Source organism: Anopheles maculipalpis, chromosome 3RL (assembly GCF_943734695.1).
Source record: "Anopheles maculipalpis chromosome 3RL, idAnoMacuDA_375_x, whole genome shotgun sequence".
NCBI classification, from domain to species: domain Eukaryota; kingdom Metazoa; phylum Arthropoda; class Insecta; order Diptera; family Culicidae; genus Anopheles; species Anopheles maculipalpis.
In genome coordinates this window covers 84,409,857-84,425,117 of record NC_064872.1, presented here as the reverse complement: position 1 = coordinate 84,425,117, position 15,261 = coordinate 84,409,857, and the positions used below count along the sequence as shown (strand labels likewise).

General features: G+C 44.7%; 4 protein-coding genes across 4 annotated transcripts in view; 2 read left to right on the top strand and 2 right to left on the bottom strand.

Annotated features, from left to right (window-relative positions):
- The window catches only part of LOC126561486 (diacylglycerol kinase 1), a 483,147-nt gene that overhangs the window by 22,640 nt on the left and 445,246 nt on the right, over positions 1-15,261 (top strand). The gene's annotated exons all lie outside the window — the stretch shown is intronic.
- The window catches only part of LOC126561826 (uncharacterized), a 112,729-nt gene that overhangs the window by 22,581 nt on the left and 74,887 nt on the right, over positions 1-15,261 (bottom strand). The window lies entirely within an intron of this gene.
- LOC126561965 (juvenile hormone esterase-like) overlaps positions 1-15,261 on the bottom strand; it is a 188,213-nt gene that overhangs the window by 101,354 nt on the left and 71,598 nt on the right. The window lies entirely within an intron of this gene.
- The window catches only part of LOC126563414 (uncharacterized), a 111,752-nt gene continuing 107,006 nt past the window's right edge, over positions 10,516-15,261 (top strand). Inside the window, exon 1 of the mRNA XM_050220057.1 lies at positions 10,516-10,525. The gene's annotated coding sequence lies outside the window, so the exon portion shown is untranslated. The remainder of the gene's footprint in view (positions 10,526-15,261) is intronic.

Genomic DNA, 15,261 nt, shown 5'->3' with positions numbered 1-15,261 from the left:
GACTTTTTGGGGTAGCGTTTTATTTTGTCCTTTTACAGTGTCACATCCACCACCGCCCTAACTAACACGACACGGACACGAGGACACGAAGGAAATGTTATGCTAGGACAAAGAAAAAGGACCATGGTCCGGAAGGGCGTGATGGGGACGGTGGGACGAGCGGCATTATAAATGGCGCGAATGTAGTAGGCTCGAAGCGAAACAAGCAGGCACAAGCAAATAATCAAGCATAAAAAAGATGCCAACATAACCGACACGCATACATGCACGTGCTGATGGTGGTGGTGGTGGTGGTGCTGTTTCAAACAAGCGCGGAGGGCTTTTTATGTCGCCATTGTTTGTTCTTCTTCATGTGGCGCATGTGGCGTCCACCCACGGCGGGTTCAACCAACTGGAAAAGGCCTAGGAAAAATTACATACAATCACTCTCACACATACACACAAACGCGCCGAGAGTGTTATTTCGAAGGAGATGAAGAAAGGATTGATAAGTGTTTGGTAGCTGCATAAAGGCTTAGCTCCACGTTGGACAATAAAACAATCAACACCTAGCTAAAGCTCGGTATTTTTGTTTTCATAAGGCAAAGCAAACTTAAATTTTATAAAAAAAACCCTATTTTCTTAATGTTTTCTAGGGAAAACTGACTAGACAACAATATGCGTGTGTTGGTGTCAGACGCCTGATGCGCCAGTGTTGGTGTGAACCGCTGCGGGTGGCTTGTGGGTGGCATTTATTAGTAGAAACTCAGGCAGCATGGGAAAGGTCGTTGACATCTCTTACACAGGCCGACGACGCCACCGGCGGCAGCAAGGACAAGCCCAGCGAAGGCCACCCGAGACGGATTCCTTTCTTGGAACGAATTTCGGCTTTTCTGACGGCTTCTAGTAGAAGAAAATTAAGTTAAGGGCTCGGAAATAAAACCATGTCTGCCGAAAGGCCTATGGTTGAACCTTTGCTATCAACTAAAGGCAAACACACGCACACAAGCACGCCCGCACATATCTCAGGCTGGTTGCAATTTCAATAAAATGGTTCCTTTTGCGAATGCGAATACATATAACGACCAAGATGCCCAGCAGTGCGTCGTTTGCTACGGTTAAAGGCTGAAAAGAATAAAATCGTAAAATTTAACGACATTTCAGAACCGGGCAGCACACTGGAACGCGATCGGACCCTTTGCAGACCGAAGGCATTCGATTGTATGGGAAGCAAAAGATGGGCATGTTCGTTTTCTTTGGGGTTTTTTTTTTTTGCAAACTTTTTGCCATAACTCGATCTTGGGCCGTCTGTTACTGATTGGAAAAGTTAGTACCGTGTTCGGTGGTGAAACATTCAACCAGCAAAAAGAACGACTCGAAAAGGAAAAGAAATCCATAAAAAAACACACACACACAAAACCTGGTACATAAATGCAGCCAGCACAATTGAATTCAGCACATTGTTCGTGCTCCTATTAGACGATGCATGGAAATATGGCTTGGGGCCATACTTTAATGTTGATCTATAAACCCATCGAAGCTTGTATACATCGATTTCTACGAACAACCATATTGATCGTGACAGTAAAACTAATTAATTTTTAAAATATTATTACGACGATCATAAAACGGAAACCGGACTTGTTAAGCTTGCAGTAAAAATGTTTCCACGTTATGCACTCAAAAGTTTCTAACAGTAATATCACTTTTAAAAAATGGAAAGTGTAATATTTGGGCAGTGGAATCGATTTACCACACCAAAAGCACCCCATTAGTCCCTACCCTACGGCCTAAAATGTTAACGAAGCTGCCAATGCCACCCGCTAATTACCCGCGTAATTACGTAAAAACAACTGCGCCCTATCGTATGCCGAACGGCGCCCGTTGTTGGCACGACTGTTATCGCAAAATGGGGCAATGGGTGAACAATTTTTTGAGTGGAAAAGAAAGCACGATATACCAACACGAAACAACAAAAAGAAAAAAGCTGGGTTATCGTATAACAAGGCCTCGGGATGTAGTTTTTGTCAAGGACATTCACATAACGCTACGCTACGGATGTGCTGCGGGAATGACGGTAATTAGTAATTATATATTCTTAGCAGGACAACACACCAGTTGATCCGAAATAGGAGGAAAACGATTATTATGACCGGTTTATAATTTAGTTAAATCTTTTAAGGGAAACTAAGACAAGCTTTACAATAAATATTTGGAAAATTTGCCGAATCGTCAAGGAGGAAAATTCATTTCTTTTGAGTTAAAAATCTGAAGCGACAGAAACCATAGATGAGGTGAGATGTGCTACAGCCTGGGAAAACTTCCCTTGTTGCAACAAATGAATTTAAAGTTCCACTACTCACTTGCACCTCTGAGACATGTTCTCTGTCCTAAACTGACTTACTCCTCTCATCCGCGACTTAGTCGGCCTAATGTCTATGGAAGGCTGAACGAAGAAGTAAGGCACGTAAGAAAGGGTGATAGCCCCAATTGAGACGGCGCAATGGCGTCAATGCGTCCACCAAAATAGCCGAGACATTAGATTGGCGGATGACTAGAGCCTCAAGTCTAGCGCCTGATAAGTAAAAGTCGTTGTCTAAAAACAAAAAGGCAAACTGATGTTATCATGCTAGGTAAGTCATGCAGACCATCGAATCACTTTCCAGACGTCTTCTATTCGATAGCAAACGAAAATAGCTTGAAGCTTTTGATTTTATCGTAAAAGACTATCACATTCCCTTCATCTAACAGCCGATGAAATGAAAACCGATTTGAAGATCACGACGACAAAAATATAAAAAAATCCACATTTTTGTTGCCAATGCTACAATCGGGTCAAAAAAAAAAAACAAATATTAAAGATGTCTCCCTGACCATTAATCGCAAAGGAATGGTTGTTTTTCTCTGCCAATCGTGTATGTCATGGGCACGACTGAACGGAAAAGAAGGCCAAAAAAAAGCTGCATGTAATGGTAGTAGCAATCAGCACTTGTCGTAGACTAGCGGCGGCAGAGCACCTTATCACTACGCTAACTTTGTCTTCTCACCCATCCTACCACCATCCCGCGCCCCGTACACACGGCACACCCGATCGATCGAACCACACCCCCCACACTCGGTTATTTTCCAAACGGGGAGCATTCTTCTGTCGCTATCACCGATCGCACACACGTCCATAGTCCACTGGCGTGGCGATCCATTGCGCAAACGGATCCAGACACAGACGCCCTTATCAGCCAGCGACCGAGAGGGAAAAAAAGGGAGGAAACGAAGGGGGAGGCGAAGGTGTGGTAAGGTTTGCGCGTCGTCGCGCCGATTGTGAGAACATTGTTGTTATGTCTGGCTCGCTACCAACCGCACGCCTTGAGTGATGGTTGTTTTTTTTTTTTGCTGCTTCTTATATTCCATCCTTCCTTCCTTCTCAAGGAGATACGCGTGAAGGAAAAATACCGCACCCCGGAACACGGAGCACTGCTGATAGGCTGTGGAACTTTTATTGCTTTTATCGCCAACCGACCGAGGGAGAAGATAGATGCCAGACGCGCATTACTTGGAGGGCTGCTCGAACACAACCACACACACACACGCGCACGCACAATCTCCCTCTCTCCCTCTACGGTTCTCTGTGCCATCGTCATCTTCTTCGCTGGCGGCTACATGCTGATCGTGTGCCAAATGACAGACAGGTTTGTATTTTTTTAAACGTACGTAAGCATGGTTCGCGGGGGGAGGCAATGGGCGAAGAGGGATGAAGACGAGGCCGCTAGACGCTGTTTTTCCATATGGGTATAATGTCAATGTAGATACAGTCGTCTTGGGATGTTGGGAACGCAGCGAAATGTTTACTATTTTAAGGAACAGCTTCTTCATTAATAATGCCAACCCCGTCTTTACAACCCCCTTTGGCCGAGTGCATGAGTGTGATGTCTCATCATTTAGACGTAGAAAGAAAAAAAAACAATTCTCACACATGCCGACTAAACTAAACATTGGTAAAATAGGCGCCAACCGATGCTATAGTTGTATAGGGGGTCGATCAACAAAACTGTGACATTATTTGATTTTCCAAAACTCTTTCACGCACCATTCCTACTGGAATGAATGGACTCAGCGTTAGCTGAGTCGTTTGAGTGTCTACAGACGTCAATGGGTATTATCACCCTGACGGGGAATGCAAAAAAAACCCCCACACATGCACCACATTCCCACAACCGATGGAATGGTAACGAGATAAGACTGTTCCTGCCTGGTTATCGTCAACGTTCGTCACGGTTCGAGAAAAGAAGAATGTGCTCCAGGGGTATTCCCCCAATATCGGAATAGTTTTATACGACTACCTCAACTTCTTAAATTTGGAATTGCTTTTGATGCTTTGCATAAAATATAGAAGATGTTTTAAAATCTCGTTTAATCAACTTGATCAACCTGCAGGCAAGCTAATCGTTTTTCTTTGTTGTAAATGCTTCTGCTGAAGAATTCTTCAAACTGATCCTTACCGCACAACGATGATCATTGTGATCATTGTACTTTCAGTATTTTAAAGCGGAACAATTTACGGAAGAAGAGTTCAAAGTTAGCTTAAAACCATTGGGAAATTCCTAAGTTCCATCTGCAACTGCGAGCTGTTGCATCGCTATGCATTGGATCAACTTAAGATCGGTTTTGATGTGGAACAATAGTCTTCCCAAAAAAGTTTAGAGCATCTGAGAAGTGTTAAATCAAATCTTGACTTGTCTACTTCTTATTGGCCCTTCTTATTCTTGCTTATCGAGGCGTCCCGGTGATAGATCCCGGTGATTCGGGCCTTTCCGCCGTAGTGGGTACAACAGTCTATCCACAAAGGGTTTCCAGTAGGTCGTTAAGGCAATAAGAAGAAGCTCCTTGTACACTAACTCTATTGGACTCCTCTCCGAGACATATTGACGTCTTAAGGACGCCGACAAGAGTTATCCGCATCAAAAGTCCATCCAAAGCGAAATTCCTTGTCTAAATCTCAGGCTTAGCCATTTAATTAAATAATTCTCTGCTACTTATAGCAAGCACATCTTGCTCACCTTAAACCACCTGTTATCTATGTAAGCAAACAATAATCCATTTCTTAAAATTCCCCACCAACAAATGCCCTCCCGCGTACCTCTTCGCTGCCAACGTTGCGTTTCCGCAGGATGTCAGATTTTTTCCACCGATTGCTTTGATTGATTGACAGACGCAAACATTCAGCCAAGCAAAAAAAAACACTCACACACTCACACAAACACACACTGGATCACGGAGAGGGAGGTTTTTCCTTGCCCTTTTATTAATATGATTGCGTTTCTTCTCCCAGGACACGTGTAACTGCTGATTATAGAGAGAGATTTATTTAGGGGAAAGAGCTGGCAGTGTGGCGAGGTTGGAAAATTCTTGCTTTCCGCTGATTTCTCGTTAATCACACCGCACTAATCACATACACACACATTCAAACCCACTCTCGACTTGCTTGATATCCCATACACAAAGCATAAACATACACGTTTACATGTATCACATGCCGATTTAAAGCTATTTTATGCTTATTTCCTTTCCATGCTTCTTAATTCACACGCTTTTCCGGCTTTTCTTATTAAAGCTTCAACAGACCTGCCGCACACATAACACGGCACAAACACACATGAACTCTTGTGTGGATAATACACACTCACACAGCCCGGTAGGAAAATTTACATCCAGCACTGATCACACCCTTAAACTACCAAGCAAACACACACACGCATTCCACCCACAGACACACTCACACACTCACATGTAAGGGCACCGGTGCATTTTTGTTGCCTTTCTTTCTTATGCTACGCACAGCCACCGTGAAAATTAGCGATAAGACTTATCAAGCCACATTTAGGCATTTTTTATGCTGCACGCACGCACACACCACTTTCTCACGCTGCATCCATAAAGAGGAAACATAAATTCCCGTTCCCAAGGTGTGCGTGTTGTTGTTGTTGTTGGATGGATGGAAGTTCTTCGGCCTGCTTCGATACGTACAATCGTTCAGCATTATTGCATCGGTTTCCTGCTACGCGACCCTCTCATTTTCTGCAGCAAACTGCATCGCGTCCCGGTGCAATTTGGATCAAATCACGGGGACACAGGCAAAACTTCGCCGTCGGTCTGCCCTTTCTTATGGCTTAGCATCGTTGCTGCGGCTCCGTTTGCACCACACACGCAACCTTTAAGTGCTGCATATTCTTTACGCAATAAAAAATGCATCAACATACGCACACACATACGCACACGAATAATGCAAGCGACAGGAGGATTCGATAGGGCTTTTGGTAGGTTTCTCTGGTCCCTTTTACTCTTTTTTTTAAAGCGACCAAACGCTGGCGAGAGGATAGAATGCACTCTGCACGTACTTCACTTACGCCCCTTTTCGTATGCAACTTCCGCAAAAGTGCACTGCCACAATGGCTGCGTATGGTAGCGAAAATGTGGTTCTTGGAAAGATTATTTTTCAACCTCTGTGGATTATTCGGCTACAGAAAACTGACCAGCAGTTAATCCCGCTAAACTCGCACAAACACACATACGTGGGGGAGGCGGATGAAAGAAGAAGAAACCAACATCAAGTGTCACGCAGCGCCACATAAAAACCGTGATGACGTTTGCTGGCTGTCACTGTAGTATGGTGGCGTTTTTCGTTCGTTGTGATCGTGGCGTGCTACGATGGCAAGATAGTGGTAAAGTCGGTCCGTTTAGTGCACATTAAACTTCGCCCTTTTGCTTTACTGCGTAGAGTTTAGCCGCAGAAACACACTGTTGCTGGTATGGAGCATTTTTTTTCTGCTTCCTCCCTCCACATGTTCTCCATGTAACACACATACAAACACGCACACGCTGGGACGTTTTTCTTTACTTCTCGTAGGCCAGTGCCCCAAAAGAATGAACCCAGGGCCTGCTGATGCTGCTCGGTTAAAGGGTTGCGCGATGATGACGGCAAGGCACGACGCGACAGCAAATTAAAACCGCACGGCAGCGCACCATAGCACACAGCGTACCAATACCAATAATGCTGCCGTCGCCCGGTAACGGGTGGAATTGTTTTATCTGTGCTGCTGCCAGCAAACCATCATCTCGTGGACAATTTGTGGTGTCTTTTTTATTTTCCTTTCACACAGCACAGCAGGCGTTTTGGTAAGTGGCGTACCACGAAGAGGGAAAAATAAAAGGCATACACGCAAAAACTAACAACGAACGGCTGCGGGAGGTTGTTTCGGTTGTTGCTCGATCACTTGTACGCACATACACACACACATATATAGATATACAAAAGAAGAGCGCGCGCGAGCGCTTTCCGTGAAATTATGATGACGCGCGCACTGTTCACAGCTAAGACGGTCACACACTGCAGTGCATTTATTGCACGTTTTCCGCGAGTATGCACTTCCCACCCACCCGGGCGCACTGTAAACTGTCCTGTGCACCAGTGATAATGTTTTGCGTTAGAAAATCGGTTGAAACCCCCGGGAAGCGTCACTTTAGTGCGTCGATAACGAATCAAGCGTCAACCATGTGCACTTGTTTCCCAAGGCACGCACGCACACACATACACTAGTAGGGGTGACAGTTGGATCCGGCTGTTTGCTGCACGAGGCAGGGTTGTTACTCACCAGACACACAATATCCGTAGTTTATCGCGCGTTCGTACACTGTTTGCCCGGACGGTGGTTACGGCGTCGCAGCGAGTGCGTAGAGTTTTTCTTTTACTTCTTGTCTCTATTGCGGACCGTATCTGATGTCTCCGGAACCGTCTCGTCACAGAGAGGCTGTTTGCTGGTTCACAGCCACACGGGTCGTGCTGTTTGCTTCCGGCTGAACTATTGGATCCGCATCGGTCCGGTCACGAAATGCTTATGCAGTTGGATGCGTTGCTTTCACCGTACGAAACTCCTGCTGCGGCTAGCACGAATACTGAGAGAGCGCGTGCGAAAGAGAGCGCCCCATCGAAGTAGTCTCTCGTGTGCGTGCTAAAACTTGCTCCCATTCAAGAAAGAAAAGAGACACAAAGAGCGTTCGTTGCTTGCTGCTAGAAAGAGACGCCAAAAGGCTGACATTGCGGAGAGGGATGTTTTGCAATTTGCATTTATGCTCACCGTCGCGAAGGGTAGTTTTGCATTGGTAGTGGTGTTAGGCACTTTACCCCATCGTTTCCACCCAGCGGCCATCGATGTTGGGCGAACTGCGAGCGATCAAGAGCAGTACGCAACTTCGCATCATCGGTCTGGCGAATCGAGATGAAACTATCTCACGCACATTAGCAAACGCATGCCAGGCACGCATAGAACGCGGTCTCCCTACAAATGTACTCAACAACCGTTTTTCAAATTTTATGCTCACTCTCTCTCTCTCGGTGCAGTTCTCACGCTCTCTCACCACTCGCCCAGCTTTACTTTTATCGCAAGAACAACGCAACATTGGCGTTTTGCAAAGGCGCCAAAACAAACAAGAGCAAGAAGAATAGGCCGCGTTTAACGCCACTTGGAGAGCACGAGAAGCAACAGCTCGTCGGCACGAGCAAGGGTGAGAAAGGGCCGAACAAAAATGGGAGTCTTGTGAAAATAGCGTGCGACAGAGACAGAGGGCACCGCATCGACGACGTGTGTCACAAAACATAACCGAACCTGGCTTCTGGCAAATCCTGCCAAATGGACCAAACTGTTAGCGATGTCCCTGGTGTGAGTGTGGCGTTTTATTCTGCTCTCATCTGGCAAGTTTGCAACGGAAAGGACACCAAGCACATCATGACCACAAAAACCGCAGACGGGTTATAATTATCTATCGGTATTCTCATCGCTGCTCGCAGGATCGAGAAACAGGACGAGACATAAGTAAAAGGAAAAGACAAACAATTTCATTCGAAAGTCTGTCGATGATGAGCGTAATTAAAAACACCCTCCACTAAAGGGAAACGATTTTCTGCACCGCCCAAGACACAACTGATTGTTTTTGGGTGAGCAATGCAAAAAAGAGAGACAATAAAATAAGGAAAATATTCAACTCGATAAAAAATTCGATAAAGAAAACCCCAGGATCGCTACCTTGCACAACCAGACACCAGATCAGGAAGGTGAAGAAGGTTGCCGGTTTGTATGAAAACCAGCCTGCTCGCTAGGGATATTTGTCCAAAATTTTCTGCTTGATCCCGGGAAACCCCCTTCCGATATGCACCTCTCACCCCACCTCGGTAACCGGTAAAACCTAGTTCCATAAACTTTGTCTAGACCATTCTAAATATCGACTTGATTTTTCTCCTCTCTGTTTGGGTTGTCCGTTGCATGCAGTGCGAATACAAATTGCAACCTTCAAGGGCCCCAAATGTCTGCATTCGTTAAATGGGCAGTATCCAAAAGAATTCACAAAAGGACTGAATTTGGGGCTGTTTAGTAGTAAATCAATTGATAAAAAAGCTAGCAGATAAATGTAGTTTGAGAAACTCAAAGCCTCTTTTAAGAAATGATAAAAAATGAATAATTTTCTTATTAAATATTCCGCCTATTATCCTCGAAGATTGCTCAATCTGTTTTGCCATAAATTTCCATAAATTGTTTCCATAAGAAATGATTTTTGTAAAAATTTAATTAATTTTATACTCCAAATAGATTTGTCAGTTCAACAATCAACCAACATGTTCTACAATTAGGTTTATGATACGCTCAAAAATACCACAAATGTATATATTTCTGTAGCTTCCTACTTACGTGCAAATACTTTACAATCATTGACCATGCTTACCTGAAATTGAGAAAAAGATAAAGCATTTTTAGTATTTTGATATAAAAATGTAAAATTCCATTCGTCGAAAACATATTTTTCAATAACCATTTACACTTTAGCCGGGGTTTTTTTACATTTGGAGAGCAGGAAAAGTCTCCCATACTCTTTTCTCGTTCTCTCTCTCTCTCTCTCTCTCTCTCTCTCTCTCTCTCTCTCTGTAACTCGCGGGTATAAAACGCACTAAAATATAGGCTTTTGTGTGTGAAAGAGAAGCATAGAGTAAACCTTTAAAACCACAGACGGTTTGCTGCATTGGTGTTGGTGCACCATAGCGATTTTCACCACCGACCAGGCTGCTCCATCGCTTCGCAAAACCCTTTCCTTCGACAAAGTGTTATGCAAGCGAGAGTGCGAGAGAGAAAGAGAGTGGAGTTAAAGAGAGAATGAAAGAAAGAATAGAGTAAAAAAAGGACGCGTCTGCCAAACTATATCCTTACAGGCAGGCTGGTGTGTGTGTTAGCAAAGGAGGCTATGCTTTAAAAAAAAAAAGAAGCAATGCAACCAGACACGCCACGAGACGTTTGTGAGACACGATGGCCCGGTGCTTGGCATTTTCCAGCCTACTGAAACCGCAACAGAAAATCTAACCTTCCTTTTCTGTTTGCGAGTGTGAGACTGTGCTCAGAGCGTTTGGAGAGTTTTCCTTTTTCCAGTAGCGCCAGTCCGCTGGGGGCAGGGTGGCACATCCGTCGTTGGGTCTTCCCTTTCGGCCTCATGATGCGCAATGATCAAGCATGTGTATTCTTGAGCCAGTGTGTGTGTGTGTGTGTGTGTGTGTGTGGGCATTTGCTTTGCCCGCTACCCCTCTGGCTAGACACCCCTTACACCGACCTTCCGGTCGTCGGGGCCTATCCGACAAGAGATTGCGTATTGGATTTCTGGAGCGTACCTTGGTGTGAGTGTTCCAGCCAGCATGAAACTCTCGAGAGCAGACCGAGAAGAAGAGTACACACTTGGTGCGTTGAGTTTTTTTTTTGCTCTGTGTTATGTCGGCGCGCACAAATAATGCTCCCTTTTGTCTCTACTCCACTCCTTCCATCCTGTGCCAATCGGCAGCGTACCCGGTTCATTAACGGATGCCTTGCTACTCACACCAGCTTAACTGAGGGGGAAGGCGAATGTCGGGCGTCTGTTATGCTCAAGACCCGCAACAACAGCAGCAGCAGCAGCAGCAGCAACAACAACAACTGTTCTTGTGGTGTCTGTCCTTTTGTTATCTTTCTTGTGGAAGTTGGAGAAATTTGTTGCAAATAAAAGAGAATTTAAGAAAATTACTTCAAAACAGTTCTTCAAATTTGGATGATGCCATGGCTTCGTTATAAAATCTTTTCGATCTGCTTCCACAATGTTTTTTTTTCTTCCTTTGATTAAATAGACTACTCTAGACAATACCATCGAACACGTGTCTTTTCATTCTTGCTCTATGACAGACACCCCAACCCGACTACACATGGCGCTTAGCGAGCTCTCTTCTTCTGTCTGTGAGATGAATCAGAACTCCAAACAGGTGAGAGTGAGAGAACAAATCAAGATAATGTATAGGCAGGAAAGAGAACGAATTGAGCAATAGCAAATCCCAGACAGGAAATTTTCAAACAACAGAGCCGGCTTCTTCATTGCCTACGCCCATGCAAATTCGCAGACATAACCACCACCCCTCGAACACCTCCCTCACCCGCACCACACGCACCACCATCAACACCTCCCCAATCAAAGGAGACTAAACATGTACGTCAGAGCGGTGCGGCGTCTGTCATTGAAACATCCAAGTTAGGCAGGCAGCCAGCCAGCCAGACAGACACAAGCAGGCCGGCGTTTCCATGGGAGCATAAACTACTGGTGTTACCTCTTTTTGCGATCAGCAGCAGCGGCAGCGACAGCCCAACACCATTCGATTTCTCACAACAAAACCCCCACCGAAGGAAGCCAATTTTGATGTACCGGTTGGAATGATCTGTTGTTTATTCTTTCCCTGATCACCGGCTCGTCTTCTCGTGCTTATGCTAATCGCACGACGAGATCGTCGAATGATGGTGTAGCACGATCGGTAAAATAAAAGCAGCGCAATCATCCATTGATAGGAAGCGATCGGCTGTGATGATCTTGATGAATGAAGCTAATTTCTTATCCTAACGAAGGAAATGGAAAATGTTTCACCTCGTTGGAGGCTTACCTATTATAACCATCGTTTATCACATGATTGTAGTGACACAAAGGCAGTATTTGTTGAATGTCTCTTCCCAAGAATTTCATTATTAGTATGTCCTCAATATTAGAATGGCACGACCGCAATGCTCAAGTAGGAAGATTGTTCATTGGTTAGTGAGAGTATCATCAGAGAAATCTGGACAAACAAAGTTCAGATGACCCCGATCGAGCCTTACCGGTTCGCTGAACATCTTAAAGAAGCCCCAAATAGTTGAGCGATTAAAATATCAAATAAGAATGTAAATAACTGACTGTTTCGATGGATTTCGATTAAATGTATATAAAATTCTAGTGGATCGTATTTGAAGAATTCTATCCCGCCGACCAAAGTATCATCGATTCATCAGATATCTTGTTAAGATATTTATCTGATTTTCTGATGCAATTATTTTGACAGGATCACCCAAGGTCCTTCGTCCCCTTTTCACAGCTGCGTTTAGTTGCAAGCGGAACAGAGAAAGCTAAGCACACCACAGGCCGGCCAAAACGGACAGGTCACTCGGCGAACGTGTGAGGTAGGCTCGACACGACACGGAGGAAATCCGTTTACTTCCACGGCCAGATCCCGTCAGGACGTCAGGATGGCGATGATTTACGCTCTGGCTCTCCATTGCGGGCTAGCCAGACAGCCAGCTCTCGTTCGATGGCAGTTTTTCATCCTAAATCGCCCAAACAGCGGAGTCGTCGATTTTGGAGATACAGGTCCCCAATGTGCGTACGCATACCGTACGCATCAGCTATTTTATCGCACGCGTACAAGAGATAGGACTCGTGCGACCAACTCTCGCAACAGTACGGCACGTTGCTGTCTCATCTTCTCGACCTTGCCTCCGTGCCTCCTCACCTCAGCCTCAGCCTTCGTTTTTGGCGGGGAGGGTGTTTGTTCAGGTTTCTCTCTCCTATTCATATTGTCTCTCCGGCACAGCTTCATCGATTGACAACCGGGGCAGTCCCAGACATGCGCGCCATCGCACGAACAAACTCCGAAAGGCTTCCCGGCGATGCGTGGCTCGGGAAGGGATGGGAGGGAGTAGTACCACCCAGGCCCAGACCAGACAGGCCGTACCAGACCGACCAGACAACCAGACAGACAGGCCGGACAGGTTAAGGTGCGTGTGTGTGTGTATGTCTCTGGTTGCGTGCGTTCGTGCCAGACGCTCTGGTATTGTTTTGTCTCCACCTTGCCGACTACATGCAAGCGAGAAAGGAATAGATAGACCGAGTACACCGGATCGGATCGGGTGGGCTGTGTGTCGGTGAATGGACAACCGACACTCAATCCGGGTGGATCCGGGTGTGGGTTGTGTGATGGGCGCTACGCACAATTTTGTTGCTGCTGTTCTTATTCATCACTTCGTTCATTCCGTTCTCTGCGTTCGATCCGTTACTCTACGCACAAGGTCGTTTGGATTAGAAACTCTGTCCCTGTCTTGGTTGCGTGTCTGCGTGCTAGAGTGAGCGAGTGGCCACACCGGCCCGTTCCGTAACCATCAGTTTTTTTTTCTTTTCCTCCCTCTCACCCCACCGACGGGTATGTACGAGGGTGGGTGCGCTTAGAGGCGTTAAAAGGGCGGTCGGTGATGCTATTTTTGGTCCGTCTCGACGCCATCTCTGGTCGGTGGAAGCAACTAGAGTACGTGCGTATTTGACGTGCGCTCTTCATACACACGCGCACACACGGTCTAATACGCATCTCCTTCACCAAGCTCCTTGCCCCACCCAAAGCACGATGGCATGATTGATCAACAGGAGCGCGAGAACTAAAAACGTGCGAACAGATGCGAACCGTCACCAGCAGGAGGTTGGTGGTTGGTGCCTTGGAGTGGAATATGTTTTGCGGGTGGGGAAGCTTTTATTTACTGTAAATTGAAACGATTCCCTCCCCCCCCCCCCCCCTACCTATGCTTCTTGACAGTGTTTGTCTAACTTCAGTTCCCCAAAAATGCCGTTCGTTTCAGTCCCAGATGAGAGCGTTTTGGATATGTTTTTGTATGTTTTGTTTTTTACTTTTATTTCTAACGAAAACGTTGTGTAATAGTATTGATCGTGTTTGTGCGACTTATGCAACATGAAAATGATATTAAAACAGCATAAATACAGATGATTGTTAAAATAGTGCCCTTTTCTGAGCCGTTTTTGTTTATTTGGTTCAACATGCTGTTCTTTCTGGATTGATGGAGTGATAACATTAAAGGTGTCTCATAGCAAGAATAGTTTGTTAAACCATGAGTTCCTCTTTTAAAATAGGGATTTTATTTATTTTGATAGCAATTTAAAATTAAATGTTATACATAATAGCAAGACAATACGTTGACGAGCCGTCTGAGTTGCCCCGATGAAAAAAATAATTGGATTTGACCGGCTCTAGATAACTTCTAATGTATTTTTAGCTGTTTCTTCAATTTTATTCTAGCTTAGATGTTTTAAGACACTTATCACATAAGTATTCTATTTTATGATTGTCCATTCATAAGCCATTCATTTTGTACGTTTATTCTTTTATTATTGATTTGTTTAGCTTTAGCTATTTAACTTTATTTGGTGCTTATTAAAATTTCCAATCAATGCTGGGTAATTTTGGAGTTAGAATCTGAAAAAGATTAACCTGATGTTCCATTTTAATCATCAATTTCTTTTATCTTCTGTAACACTATGATTGTAACGCTTGGTAACGGCTCTACCTTTAGCATTTCAGTTAGCAACAACAGCTGAAACCGGTTGCTTTTTATTATTAAATTTTAGTTTTATCGTAAAAAAGCTTGATCATTTTATTTTGCTTCGTTTTTGTTTTTGCTCTTCGGCCTAAATTATTTGGAACTGGCTGTGCTAACAATAAAATCCATTCTGAGATATTTGCTCCATGAGTGTCCCTTATAAAACGATGAACAAAACACAACCCAAACCATTTCCCCAAAACCAATCATCAACTTTACGATGCACTTTTCAGAACCGACCGAAAGGCCATGCGAGGCTTAAGAAACTGTTGGTGTTGGTTATGGTAGCCATAAAAGTTGTCTTTAAAAATACCATAATCCCTTTAAACGGTTCCAACGGCTGTATGCGTAAATCATTTCGCTCGTAAGAAATTTAGCTTGATCCCTTACACAGTTCCATTCCGAAGTCAATTTCTATCACCTCCGAGTATAGCTTCCAGTTGGCAAAGCTGCCGGCAAACGTTGAGCCTCCATTATGCCGAAACGAGCCATTTTCAAACGACCTCCGATCCGTACCCTTTTGTGGTTTTCCATTCCGTGATGGAGAGGA